We start from the raw sequence: 13,115 nt of genomic DNA, 5'->3' as shown, positions 1-13,115 counted from the left end.
CAAAAAAAGCAACTCCATATTTGTAAATTTACAAAGAATTAGAATCAGAATCGGTAATTGTATCAGAGTCGGGCAAAATTAATGGAATCATCCTATCACTACATATTATGTTTTCTTTTTATCCTATTAACATTGCTTGACCAGTTCTTTGAATTTAGTCGCTTTTAGTAGATTTTACTTCATTTCTAAGTTCTTTAATCTACCCTATCGTTGGTGGAGTAGAGCGTTTTTAGCTGTTGGGGTTCAACATAACCAACATCATACTAATAATTATCGACATCATAAACTTTAGTCGTTTGTCCATGCCTCCCTTCGTATCTGATTCGGATATCTTATGTTTGCAGCCAGTTTATCTTTTTTTGGGGGGGATTCCATGTTCCGAATGAAGGTAACCATAGTTTGAAGAGAATTCTGGTTCCCACCTCCTTCGTTTCACAAGGACTTGCACCTTTATGCTATTAATGGTTTCTTCCCTTAAGGTATTTCATTGGTCTTTAGTGGATTTTCAAGTTTCTCTAATTTTTTCATGCCTTCCCACATCAGCATCTATTCGTTGTCGATTAGGCACTTCTGTAAATTTTCGTTAAATCCGTCCCGTTGGACAACATACAAATTCTGAAACAAGGTTTTTGAATTTCATTTTGATTGGTTGGTTGGTTGTTTTTGTTTTACGGCATATCAACCAACTTTTTCAGGTTATTTAATGCTGAATCTAGTTATTTTGAGGAACGATTTTTAATGGAGTATATTTTTTTTAAGTCAGATTCTATTTAACCCATAGTTGGGACCCTAACAGGTACTACCACTAAGGGTCAGAGTGGACCTGGGAGCAATGGCAATTAAAGGGTGGCTCCACACTCCCCAAAGCCTGCAAGTTGGGGCCTCACCATCGGACCCATTTTGATTGAAGCAGGGTATATCAGAAATTTTAACAAAGTTTTTTCTTTTTTTTTTTTTCACCCCATTCCATCTGTTTCATTATTTTACATTTCATTTTCAAGCTAGTATGATCCTTTTTATTCTTAGTTTCTTTAAATACTTTACAGGAAAAAATTTTTTTATGCATTTTGCTAACTTCTCCCCCCTGACGAGAAGGAAAGTATTTCTTCGAAACTCCGCGCATTAAAGACTTCCACCTCTATTTGTGTTCCCTTTCCGAATAATAATAAATGTCCTTTTAACTCTTGTTAAAGTGTTTCCCAACATACTTTATTAAACATATATATATATATATAGTAATTTATAAAATATATATGGCGATTAAGCTACACTGAATATTCTGCGTTTCATCCACTATAGGATTCGTCAGGCTTATGCGCATAAGCCTGACAAATCCTATAGTGGATGAAACGCAGAATATTCAGTGTAGCTTAATCGCCATATATATTTTATAAATTACTAACTAGCTCTACCTACGTATTGAGCACTTTTGAAGTAAATACTTAAAGTTTACGCATAAATCTATACTTTCGTATATTAGGTTTATGCGAGTAAATGAAGTAGTTTATATATATATATATATATATATATATATATATATATATATATATATATATACATGTCTTGGAAGTTTTTAACCTTTAAAACTATTAAAAAAATGTTATTTTTTATCATTCGTTAGAAAACTATTTAGTCAGTAAGTCATTCAATCACCTGCAATCACTGCATCAACTTGCTCTCTCGAATTCACTATAGTACCAGTAATAATTTATTTTTTAAGGGATCATCAGTTGTTTACCATGAAACGCTGTTTCGGGAGATTTAAAAACAAAACAGTATATTACATCATGGCTCCCCAGCAGTGTTGATCAAACACCACCTCCCTTAATCTTAGGAAAAAAACATGTTACAAATATTAGATCTAGTTTCCTATTCTTAATTACTTTATCTAACTTATTCATGTTATAAAAATGAATTTCTTACCCGTGAGATTCATCTGTTTCAAAATTCAAAATGGATATATTTTTTAATTTACCAGTCTTGTATTTATAAGATTAGGATTAATCCATTTGACTACTTATCACCCCCACTATGATTAGTATTTTGTATATTTACATTCATATTTATTTAAAATTTAATATATAAAGTTTAAAAATATTTATACATGTATACATTTTTTTTTTCTAAATACATTTTATGCATTACTAATAAAGTTTTGCATTTCCTTTATTAATATATTCTGGTTAATTTTATATGATTCAAAAGCATCAGGATAACGAACAAATGCTTAACTGTTTAAATATTTTAGTTTTATCCCCACCTTGTTTTATCATCCTTATTATTAAGCTAGAAACTGGTGGTATAAAATCTATTAATTTTAAAATAACGAAAGCTATTCTCAAAAACTCTGACATAATGGTTCCATAAAACATAAAAACACGGCAGGTACTATCTTTATGCGGCATACGCACTATTTGAAAGGGGGAAGAGTTTCTTTTATCAAATATTTTATAAAGAAAAATCCCATCCTCAATTTTCATATCTAAATCCAGAAATGTAGCCTGTTGTCCTCTATGTTCACAATTCAATTCTAACTTCTTTGGATATATAAGATGTTTATTTTTTTTTCGAATTAATCGTTATCGTTTATACATATAAGTTTATCTATAAATCTCCTGGACCCATAAAAATTATATGTTTTAGATATATCATTTTTTATTTGTGATGACATATATATATATATATATATATATATATATATATATATATATATATATATATATATATACTCGAGTCTATGTAAATACAAATTTGCCCAAAATGGTGCAGGATCCAATCCCATTGGGATACTTATCGTTTGGAGTAATATTTTATTTCTTATTTGAAAATAACATTCTTTAATCAGATGACTTATAGGTATTTTAAAAATACTTTTAGAAACACTAGCTTTGCTATTTTTATTTTTACACCAGAAAGCTTTGGAGTTTGAAAAGTTTATATATTTACCATTGCCACCTTCACAAGCTAAATCTACAGTATCATTTAATTCTTTTATAAGTTTTTTTTTTTTTTTGTGCGGAATTTTAGTATATAGCTACAGTATTTTGCTTTTCTTCTGGAATTTATTTAATCTAATTTTTCTTTCACTGGTTGTGAATTATTTACTACCCAAAATAGATTAATATTACTATAGAATTTTCTTTTCTTATATATTTGTTTTATATAAGAATTAATATGTCACAACACATTCATGAGCATGTTTCGGTGAGCAAGTTATACGTAACTAGAGAGACCTCTTCAGGTAATATTGCTCATACAAAAATTAAGTCCGTAATAAAAAATTTTACAAGCGTTTCAAGCACAAAATTTATCAGGGGGTCACATCACGTGATATTCAACATAAAAATAACAAAAGAAGATAACTGCATTTAATATACGTGAAAAAGAAAGGAGACGAAGAAAAAAAAGGCGAAGAATAAAAAATGTATATCCAAATAGATCGCAAAAAAAAATAAAAAACGAGAGGAAAGGAAGAAAAACGAAAAAAAAAGATGAACTGAAACATGCTCATGAATCTGTAACGAAGAAACACATTAATGCTTATGTAAGACAAATAAAAAGTATATGTTGCCCTGCTTCGAATATTGATCACTCTTGCATTAACCTCGTTAAAACTTCATTAGTTGCTTCATCTCTGGAAAATATTAGCCTGGAATTATATATATATATTTTTAAAACAATTAATATATATATATATATATATATATATATATAAGTTATAAAATGTATATGGCGATTAAGCTTAATAACTTACTAACTAGCTCTATGTATATGGCGATTAAGCTTTATAACTTATTAACTAGCTCTACCTACATATTGAGCACTTTTGAAGTAAATACTTAAAGTTTACGCATAAATCTATACTTTCGTATATAAATTTATGTGGGTAAATTAAGTAGTTTTATATATATATATATATATATATATATATATATATATAATTCCAAGTTTTATGCCAATCAGTATAAAATAGAGTGGTTTAAGGTACTTCATAGAGGGGATTCTAGAAATCATTTAAAAATTTTGAAATCTGTCTCGATCACGATTCGAAACCCTTCCAGAAGGAATCGCTAAAAACGTTCAATCTCTTCGGGGTAACTTTGATCAGCTCCCTTTTTTTTTTCCTCCCTCGCGGTGTTATTTTAATCGCTGTATGCTCGCTTTATTGAATTAAATTGTTTATTTTAATCGTCTTTTTGTCATCTTAAATATAAAAAGATCCCCTATTGCTCTTTATTTTTGTCATTATTTTCATTGTTATCGATTTTTCTCCTGATGAGATGATAGCCGAAAGAGCTCTAGAGAGATTCCCACTACTGTTCAAATATGTTTATAAACTTTGTACCTCCTAACTCAATGTGAGAACAGTAGTCTGAATGATCTAAATAATATATATATATATATATATATATATATATATATATATATATATATATAGAGAGAGAGAGAGAGAGAGAGAGAGAGAGAGAGAAAGTTATAAAAATACATATAACAATTAAGCTACATAGAATATTCCGGGTTTCATTCTCGTGAGAATTCCCCAGCCTGACGAGTTCTCACGAGAATGAAATGCAGAATTTTCTGTGTAGCTTAATTGCCATATATATTTTCAGAACTTACTATCTAGCTCTACCTATGCATTGAGCACTGTTGAAGTAAATACGGAAAAGTTTACACATAAAATTATATCTTCGTATATTAATTTATGTGATTAAATGACGTAATCACACACACACACACACACACACACACACACACACATTATATATATATATATATATATATATATATAGTCATCCACATACAGTAGTGTTTCGTTGTATCACAACACATCAGTGTAGCTAGACTAGCACCTTTCCCTCATCGTTGATTGACCATACAACCATCGCATTGATAGTCGGCAGTTATAACCACTGGACCATGAATCAGTGCTCGTAAACGTCTCATCAAATCTCCATTAAATAAACATTCGCCCATCGCTTTTTACAGTGCTTGAGCTGCTAGTTTGTTTACAAACAACAAATAATATATATATATATATATATATATATATATATATATATATGTTATTTGGATTATTCAGACTACTGTTCTCACCTTGTGTGTTATTTTCATATTTCAATCAATGTAACCTCTAATCCTCTTTAGGTGTATTTTGTCAAACTCAAAAATCTTTCTGTCAAACTCGTGAATCTGCAAAGAATTTCAAATTCAACCCATGGCATAACGGATAACGTACTCGTTAAAATTCAGTTGTCAGTTACATTCTTCTGGAGGTTGAAAGTCCAATGCTTAGTGTGAACATTACTTAGAACTTCTACTTATGGCTGACGGAACAAGAACATGTTAACCCCTATGGATTAGATAACGGATTCAGTTCGAAATTCCGTGCAGATTCCCCAAGTTAGACAAGGATCACTTGAAAAAGGCCGTAGGTTACATCGACCGAAACATTGTAAGAATAATACACAAGATGAGTACAATAGCTGTTTTATTTTATGGCATATCAATCTTTTTTAGCTATTTAATGCCGAATTCTTTCTTCTTTTTTTTTTAAAATCAAGTTTTGTATGTTAGATATTTGAATTCATGTATTGAATCAAGTTAATTTGGGGGGGGGGGCTTAATTTGTCAGACAATGTCAGATTTTTTTATTTGGTTAAGACAGATTTTTTTTTTTTTTTTTTTACAAAGGAGTCACCACTTTTCAGAGACCACTCGAGGATAAGAGTCAATGAGTAAACAGTAGTCAATAGAACAATATTGTAGTAATCGTTAATAGTGGAAATAAATTGGATTACTTTAGGGATGGCTTATCAAGAACTTGTTTACATTAGACTTGAAGACGACCATATTGTAGTCAGCTGGGAAGCAGAGAAACGGAAGAGAGTTCCACAGGCGTGCAGTTCTAAGAAAGAAGCTTTGTTCATGGAATCTACGTTTAGGTTTAGGCACAGATAAAGACTGGGGGAAATTATTGATAGCAGTTTCAGCTAGACAAGTACTTTTCGTGAAAGTTTGGCAAGGCGGTGGGGACCATAGATTGGAGCTCAGACGAGCACTTGCCATGAATATAACAATAGAGCAGAGACAGGCTTGCAACGTTTCTTCTTTGGGAAAGAGGTTGCAAGGAAGAGAAGAGGAAAGGACATACCCTACTAGGCTATGAAGACTATTTTCAACTCTGTCAAGGCAGGATAAGGGGCTTCTAGCAGGTCTTCACCAGATGTGGCAACAGTACTCCATCCTAGGACGTACTTAGCTCTTATACAGATAAATAATTGCATCAGCAGTGAGATGTCTATCAGAGCGATAGACTGATCTAACCATTTTTCTAACGACCTTGGACACGGATTTGATGTATATGTTCCATTTCAGATCAGGAGTAAAGGTCAGACCAAGAAGCTTGTTAAAAACATGGACCTCCCCCACCAAGATGAGAGCCATTCAGATGGAAGACAGTGTTGATGATGGAAAGATAGAAGCTTGGTTTTAGATGCATTAAAATTAACCAGCTGCCATTTTCTCTATTGCACCACGTGCTCAAAATCAGAGAAGAGAGATCTTGGTCGTTTACGGCCTTTGAAGTATAAATGGTAGTGCCGTCAGCGTAAATGTCTACGAATGATCTTAGGATTTGGAAGATTATTGATGTAGACCAGGAAGAGAGTTGGGCCCAAGATGGACCCCTGAGGGACTCCAGCATTAATACTGTGAGCTTCTGATTTCTGCCCACCAGCTACTACTCTTATAAACCTATCAGAGAGAAATGATTTAATAATTGAAAAAACATTTCCAGCTATATGCAGATTGGATTCGAGTTATATTTTCTTGTATAGGGTTACTTTTTTTTTTTTTTTTTTTTTTCAAAAATGTTAATATTGAGTTATTGAACACTAGTCTGAACAGTCCAAATAATATGAATAATCAATCCTCATCTGAAAGGTTAACGCCACGGATGTATACCGGTTTATATTTGCATTAGTAAAATTTTAAAAATTAATAACAATTACTTACCACAGCATTTTCTCAGCTTTTCTTTCTGATCATATAAGTAAATAACTACTTACCTAAAAAAAAAAAGACGAAAATAACAAATGATTAGAAATCTATTATAATAAAGTCGTATTCCTGTCTGTCTGTTTGTTTGTTAAAAACTTGGTCAATATATATATATAAGGCACACTGTTTCACAAATAGATGTTAATGCTGTATATATTTGTCTGCTGTCCACAGCAGCAAAGTGTGACACAAGGGTCAGAAAGTGGAGAATAGCAAGCTCCCCTAAAGGAGGGGCACTCTTGCCTCAACAAAAATTGCCTCAGGTGACAAGCAATAAACTTGTCCCACCTCAAAACCAGATGGCAAGGGGGGGGACTCCTGATGATACCCAAGCAGAATACTTCAGTCGAGCTTTGGATCAAGAACGGATCCTTGACGAGTACTTTCTACCCAGTCTCCAAGCCGCCAAAGCAGCAAGGAGACCATCCTCACTTTAATGAGGGTATAGAATTTAATACTGTAAACAGACTCTTATCTTACTTTATTCCTGCATTTCTATATATACTATTTATTCAAAAGGAATCAACATTCAAGAAGTTATCTCATTTGCATATTACATTAACGAAAATCTGTTTTAATAATTAGCTCTAAATTTCTAATGGAAATTAGTAATAGAATTGTTTTAAGTATTCTATTTAGAAATATTATATGAAATTGATTTATTTAATTTACATTTAATTTAATTTGTTCTTAATTATTATTATCATAACCAAGATCAGCTTCATTTAAAAACGGAAGCAAGTTTTTATTTAACCTAAGAGTTACTTCCCTTTTAGCTATGCGATTTGTCTTACCTGTTTGAATTTCATGGATAAAAATGAATGTTTTATGCTTTCACAAATCCAAAAATATGGTCAATTTTCAGGAAAATCGTAACAACTTAGGATATTTCATATATATCTTAAATAGTATGTGACTAAACTCTCCACCCAGCAATGTTTTTTTTTGTTTTTTTTTTACCTGGCCGGGTGTGGACAGTTAGGTGTATCAGAATTTTTGTAGGAATTTTTGACACCCCTAACACGAAACTGCAAATAAAATATATAAAGTTTGTAATTTCTCTTTTAAAAGTGGGTTATTTATTTTCTTTATGGATTATACTTCCAAAATAAACTATTAAACTATTAAAAGTGTATAAAACGTAATAGAAATATTTTTTTTAAATAGTAATGAAATTAATTGAATGTTACGAGTTCAGTATTTTTCAATTTTTAAACTTTAAAAATCTATCAAATTTTTCTATTGAATCTATTTTTACGATATTTTCAGGGTCAATGTGAAATTTTATGTTCTTTCTAATAAACCGAATATAATATTTTAGACAAACGTTTTTTTTTTTAATTCACGCCCCCCCCCATTTTGAAATGTCTATTAAAATGTAAATAATTTATGTACCAAAGTTTTATATATCACAAATTGAAGATAAAAGATCAATAAATAACATATTCAAATTTAAAACAAAAAAAGTAGTGTTTTTTTTAGAAATTTACCTGTAAAGTCCGAAGTTTAAAACCTTTTTTTTTTTTTAAAAACCACGTTGTTTGTTTGTTTGTTTGTTTTTTTTTTTTTTTTTTGTCTTTTTTTAATGAAACCTTGTTCCTTGCTCCTTTAATTTAAAAAAAAAATTAGGGTTTGAATTACATTTTTCGAGGAGTTATAAGCTTCGAAAGATAGCAGGTGGAATTATTCAATAGTTTTCACAAAATTTCTGACACTGCTAATGGACAGCTAATATTCAATAAAAGACTAAAAGCACAAAAAATAGTAACAAATTAATTCATATTTTAGAGCGTTTATTTTATTTTATTTTTAAATTGTCTAATCTATTCCAAGCCTTACGAAAACACTCATTAATTTCTTTCTTTAATAAAAGGTAAAACCAGAATTAAATAAGAACCAAATAGTACCAGATCTAATCGTTAACACGTTGCTATTTATTTTATTTTTTATTTTTATTTTTTTTTTTTACTTTTCTTTGAAATGCAAAAATAAAATTCTATTTAATAAAATATGACTAAGAGATATGACAATTTTTTAAATCGTTATTTTAGTCATCACTCGTAATCAAATCTACGGGCACGCAGGCGCCCAGAAGAGAAATGGATTCAAAGTGAAACAGATTCTTTATTTTCTTACAGATAATTTGTGATTTCTAAGAAAAATAATAAACTCCCCCAACCCATTACAAAGACTTCACAACGAGTACGATAATGCAATCTATATTTTTCAAATGTGGTAAAAATTGCAATGCGTACATTAATGTTTCGATTTTTAAAATAATTATAATACAGTGTAGCCCGGATATAAGAGACCCAGATATAAGAAAAACGGATATAACAACAAGGCATGTCACCACTTGGACTTAAGGGACCACTATTTGGGGCCATGCCTAGGAAAGATCAACAAGATGTTGGTTTACATTACATTTAAACTTCTGCACATCAGTACAGTCAGGGAAACAGGTAGCAGGAAAGGAATTCCAAAGTCTACTTGTTCAAGGAAAGAAACTATTAGAGTAGAAAGCTTTCTGCCATTTAGGTGTGTGTCTCAACCGTGAAGGGGTGTGATTTTGTTGCTAAACGGGTTTGTTAGGGGTGTGTACGTCGAGAGGGCACAAATATTTTCAAATTTTGCACTTGAATTTATTTCTTCTAATCAATCATCACAAGTTTTGAAATAAAGACAAAACGTTGATGAATACATAAAAAAAATGTTCGTTCTTCCCTTTTCAAAGTTATGTATGTGTTGTTGCGTTCGTAAAGTGCAAAGAATGTTATTTTGCTTATCTCATTCTAAACACTACCGTGTTTGAATACGTGGTTAAGTGGCAGTTTTAATCATTTAGAACTGCTTTAAAGCTTCACCGCTTACTCATCTTTTGAGTAATGAACAAATTTCAAACAATTATTACAATTTATAGATCACCTTCTTAGCTATATTGTGAAAAAAAAAATTCAATTTTCATTCAGTAAAACAAAAGTTAGGATGAATTTTCTGATGTTCAAAATCGTAAAACATATGTAAGGAGGTGAGCGACACTTTTTATGCCCGGTTTCGATAGCAACTACATTGCTTCAGCGACTATGGTTGCTACTAATTCGAAAAGAGAAATAACGAGTGAAACAGAGAGAAGGAAAGCATCAATGGGAGATAATTAGGGGATTTTATTGAAAACAGACGAGTGCCGTACATTGTTATTACATATGTATATATGAGGGGGGGGGCAAAAAAATAAGACTGAAATTAAACAAGTAATAAGTGAATTTACTGGAAGCCTGGAAAAATCATGGATTACAATAGAAAAATGCGAGCATGACAAGTAATATGGTTAAGCTTAAACATAGAAAAGTAAAGGACTAGTTGTTCAAACTTGAATCGAAAAGGACAAGATATTCTAGTAAAAAAATATAATAAATTTATTGCAGCATTAAGAATTTCTTTTTTTTTTAATTCAATTTATAGCACTATATAATCAATTCTTAATGCTGCAATAAGTTATAAATTTATTATATTTTTTACTAGAATATCTTGTCCTTTTCTTTTCCAGTTTTAACACCTAGTCCTTTACTTTTCCATGTTTAAGCTTAACCATATTACTTTTCATGTTCGCATTTTTCTATTGTAATATTTCTATGCATAAGATTAGTTCCTAAACTAATTAACCGATCATTATGAGTTTTGAACAACAAAGTGCACTCAGAACGTCTATGCACAGTTATTGTTCATCGCTGGTAAAAGTGCACTGAGAATGATGGTGACTATGTAGAAAAATAAATTCTATAGCACAAAAGGTGGTTCTTTTTAATGGTACCACTCCTGTCTTCGTAGTTCTTCAACTTTTGGAGTTTAAACAAATAGGAGGCTTTACAGTGCAACTTTACCATAGTGTGTTGACTGACCCAGTTGTGTATTTTCGAACATAGGCATTTCAGGGAAAAAACATTGTTACGTACTTATGTGTCATGTCGAAATTAGTATGAATTCTAAAAATTATGAAAAATGGTCCAGTAGAAGACGCGCTAGAGCTGATTTTCGGGAAAAAAGAAGCGTGATAAAAAGCAATATGGCCGCCCTGAAAGATAGTGTCATTAGATTCTGTGCAAAGCAACTTAAATAATGGAATGCAGTTATCTCCCCCTGTTTTTTGATCTACTAAAGGGTTAATTTACAGTGAAAAATCGCAACTTCCAAAAGTCCTGTTTTTACTTCGTTATTTTTCTACTGAATCATTTTTCATAATTTTTGGAATTTATACTAAATTCAGCATGGCACGTGAGTACATAATAAAGTTTTTCTTTGAAATGCATGTTTTCAAAGACAATATAGTAAAGTTCCATCGCAATCACGTTTACACACCGGTTCTCACCAGATCACCGAAGATAAACAACGTTGAGCCTGGCCAGTACCAAATGGGTTACCATTTGGGAAGGCAAGGTGCTTTATGTACCGCGAGGTAAAATACCAGCTTGAGAAACTGGTACGTCTATCCTTTCTCTCGAGGGTAGATGGGATTCTCTTAATCCGTGGTAGGCACCCCATTTAGTGATGACGTCACGATAGAAAATGCCCTTGATAGCTCTGGCGAAGCATCAAGTATTCAGCTACTGACAAGATTTGAATTACAGTACAAACTCATGTAGTGAGTTCAATCTCGGCTGTGGCTGTGCTGGACTGGACTGGCACCAGCTTTACTTTTGGAACGACCTTCGTGAAAGGTTTTTAAAGAGCATAACATGAGCATAACCTCTGATTTAAAAATTCAAATATTTCAGATTTACATTAAATTTAATTCACGGACGTTAGACAACAATTAAGCAAGATTCCCTGAATTTCAATTTCTTCTTAAGACGCCTTAATTTTGAGACTTTTTCTAGAATCAAAATTACGCAAAGAATTTTGATCAATATTGAAGTAAGGATTCTAGACATAAGGTTTATTATGTCTTGATTTTAATCTTCAGGAGTGACACATAACTGCCTTTTTTTTTTTTTTTTCAGATAAACACTAATCTCAATTTGTATTATTTGGATTATTCGGACTACTGTTTTCATTTTAGAATGTTATTCTGACAAAGTTTCAGCTGATGTAACCTCCGACCTTCAGTCGAATGCAAGGAATATACACAGAATTTCAAATAGAAAATATTATTTATTCCAGGGAAGTTTTTCTCTCGTTCCATCAACCATGAGTAGGTATACATAATTATTATTATTTTTTTTTAACGGGAGGTACCATTTATCAAAGCCCAAAGGCCACTCGAGGATAAGAGTGAATGAATGTAAGGCAATAGTGTAATTTGTAAATTGGGTAGAATTTGATTATTTATGGGGACGGCTCAATAAGAACTTGTTTACATTGGACTTGAAGGCTACCATATTGTAATCGACCAGGAAGCATACCAGCAGAACAGTGTTCCATCCACAGGCGGGTAGTTCTAGGAAAGAAGCTTTGTTCATGAAATTTGCATTTAGTTTTAGGCACAGATAGAGAGTTGGGGAAATCGTATATTGTGATGATAGTCGAGTTTTTTTGTGATTGGCAAGAGGAGGCATAGATTGGAGCTCAGACGAGCATGCCATGAAAATAAAGATAGAGTAGAGACAGCCTCGCAACGTCTCTTTCGTGGGAAAAGGGCATCACCTACTAGGTTTCGAAGCCGGTTTTGAATTCTATCAATGCAGTTCCTGTCAAGATGTGGCAACAGTACTCCATTTTAGGACGTACCTGGCTCATATACAGATGGAGCAGTGCACTAGCAGGGAGATACCAACTGGAGTGGTAGAGTGATTCAACCATTTTTCCAGCGAATTTGGCAACAGATTTGATGTATGTGTTCCATGTATTCTTAGTATCACTTACAGTGAAGATTGAACCTACAACCCCCGGAAGACTGTCACTTAACACTCTGATTATTACTTTAGTAAAATTCATATGTATACTTTTTCAGTTTATGTAACCTCTGATCTTCTTCGGGTCCATCTTGTCAAACTTGGAACTCTGTACAGAATTTGGAACGAAACCTTTTGTTTGGGTGGTAGCCATTTTTTTTCCCC

At 32.0% G+C, this 13,115-nt stretch overlaps 1 protein-coding gene across 1 annotated transcript in view; it reads right to left on the bottom strand.

The window, feature by feature from the left end:
- Positions 1-13,115, bottom strand: part of LOC145263803 (UPF0415 protein C7orf25 homolog) — a 707,479-nt gene that overhangs the window by 366,110 nt on the left and 328,254 nt on the right. The gene's annotated exons all lie outside the window — the stretch shown is intronic.

The sequence above is a fragment of the Euprymna scolopes genome, chromosome 39 (genome assembly GCF_053919585.1).
Source record: "Euprymna scolopes isolate OS-2025 chromosome 39, ASM5391958v1, whole genome shotgun sequence".
In the NCBI taxonomy this organism is placed as follows: domain Eukaryota; kingdom Metazoa; phylum Mollusca; class Cephalopoda; order Sepiida; family Sepiolidae; genus Euprymna; species Euprymna scolopes.
The sequence above is the reverse complement of the archived record's forward strand: the minus strand, read 5'-3'. Positions and strand labels throughout refer to the sequence as shown.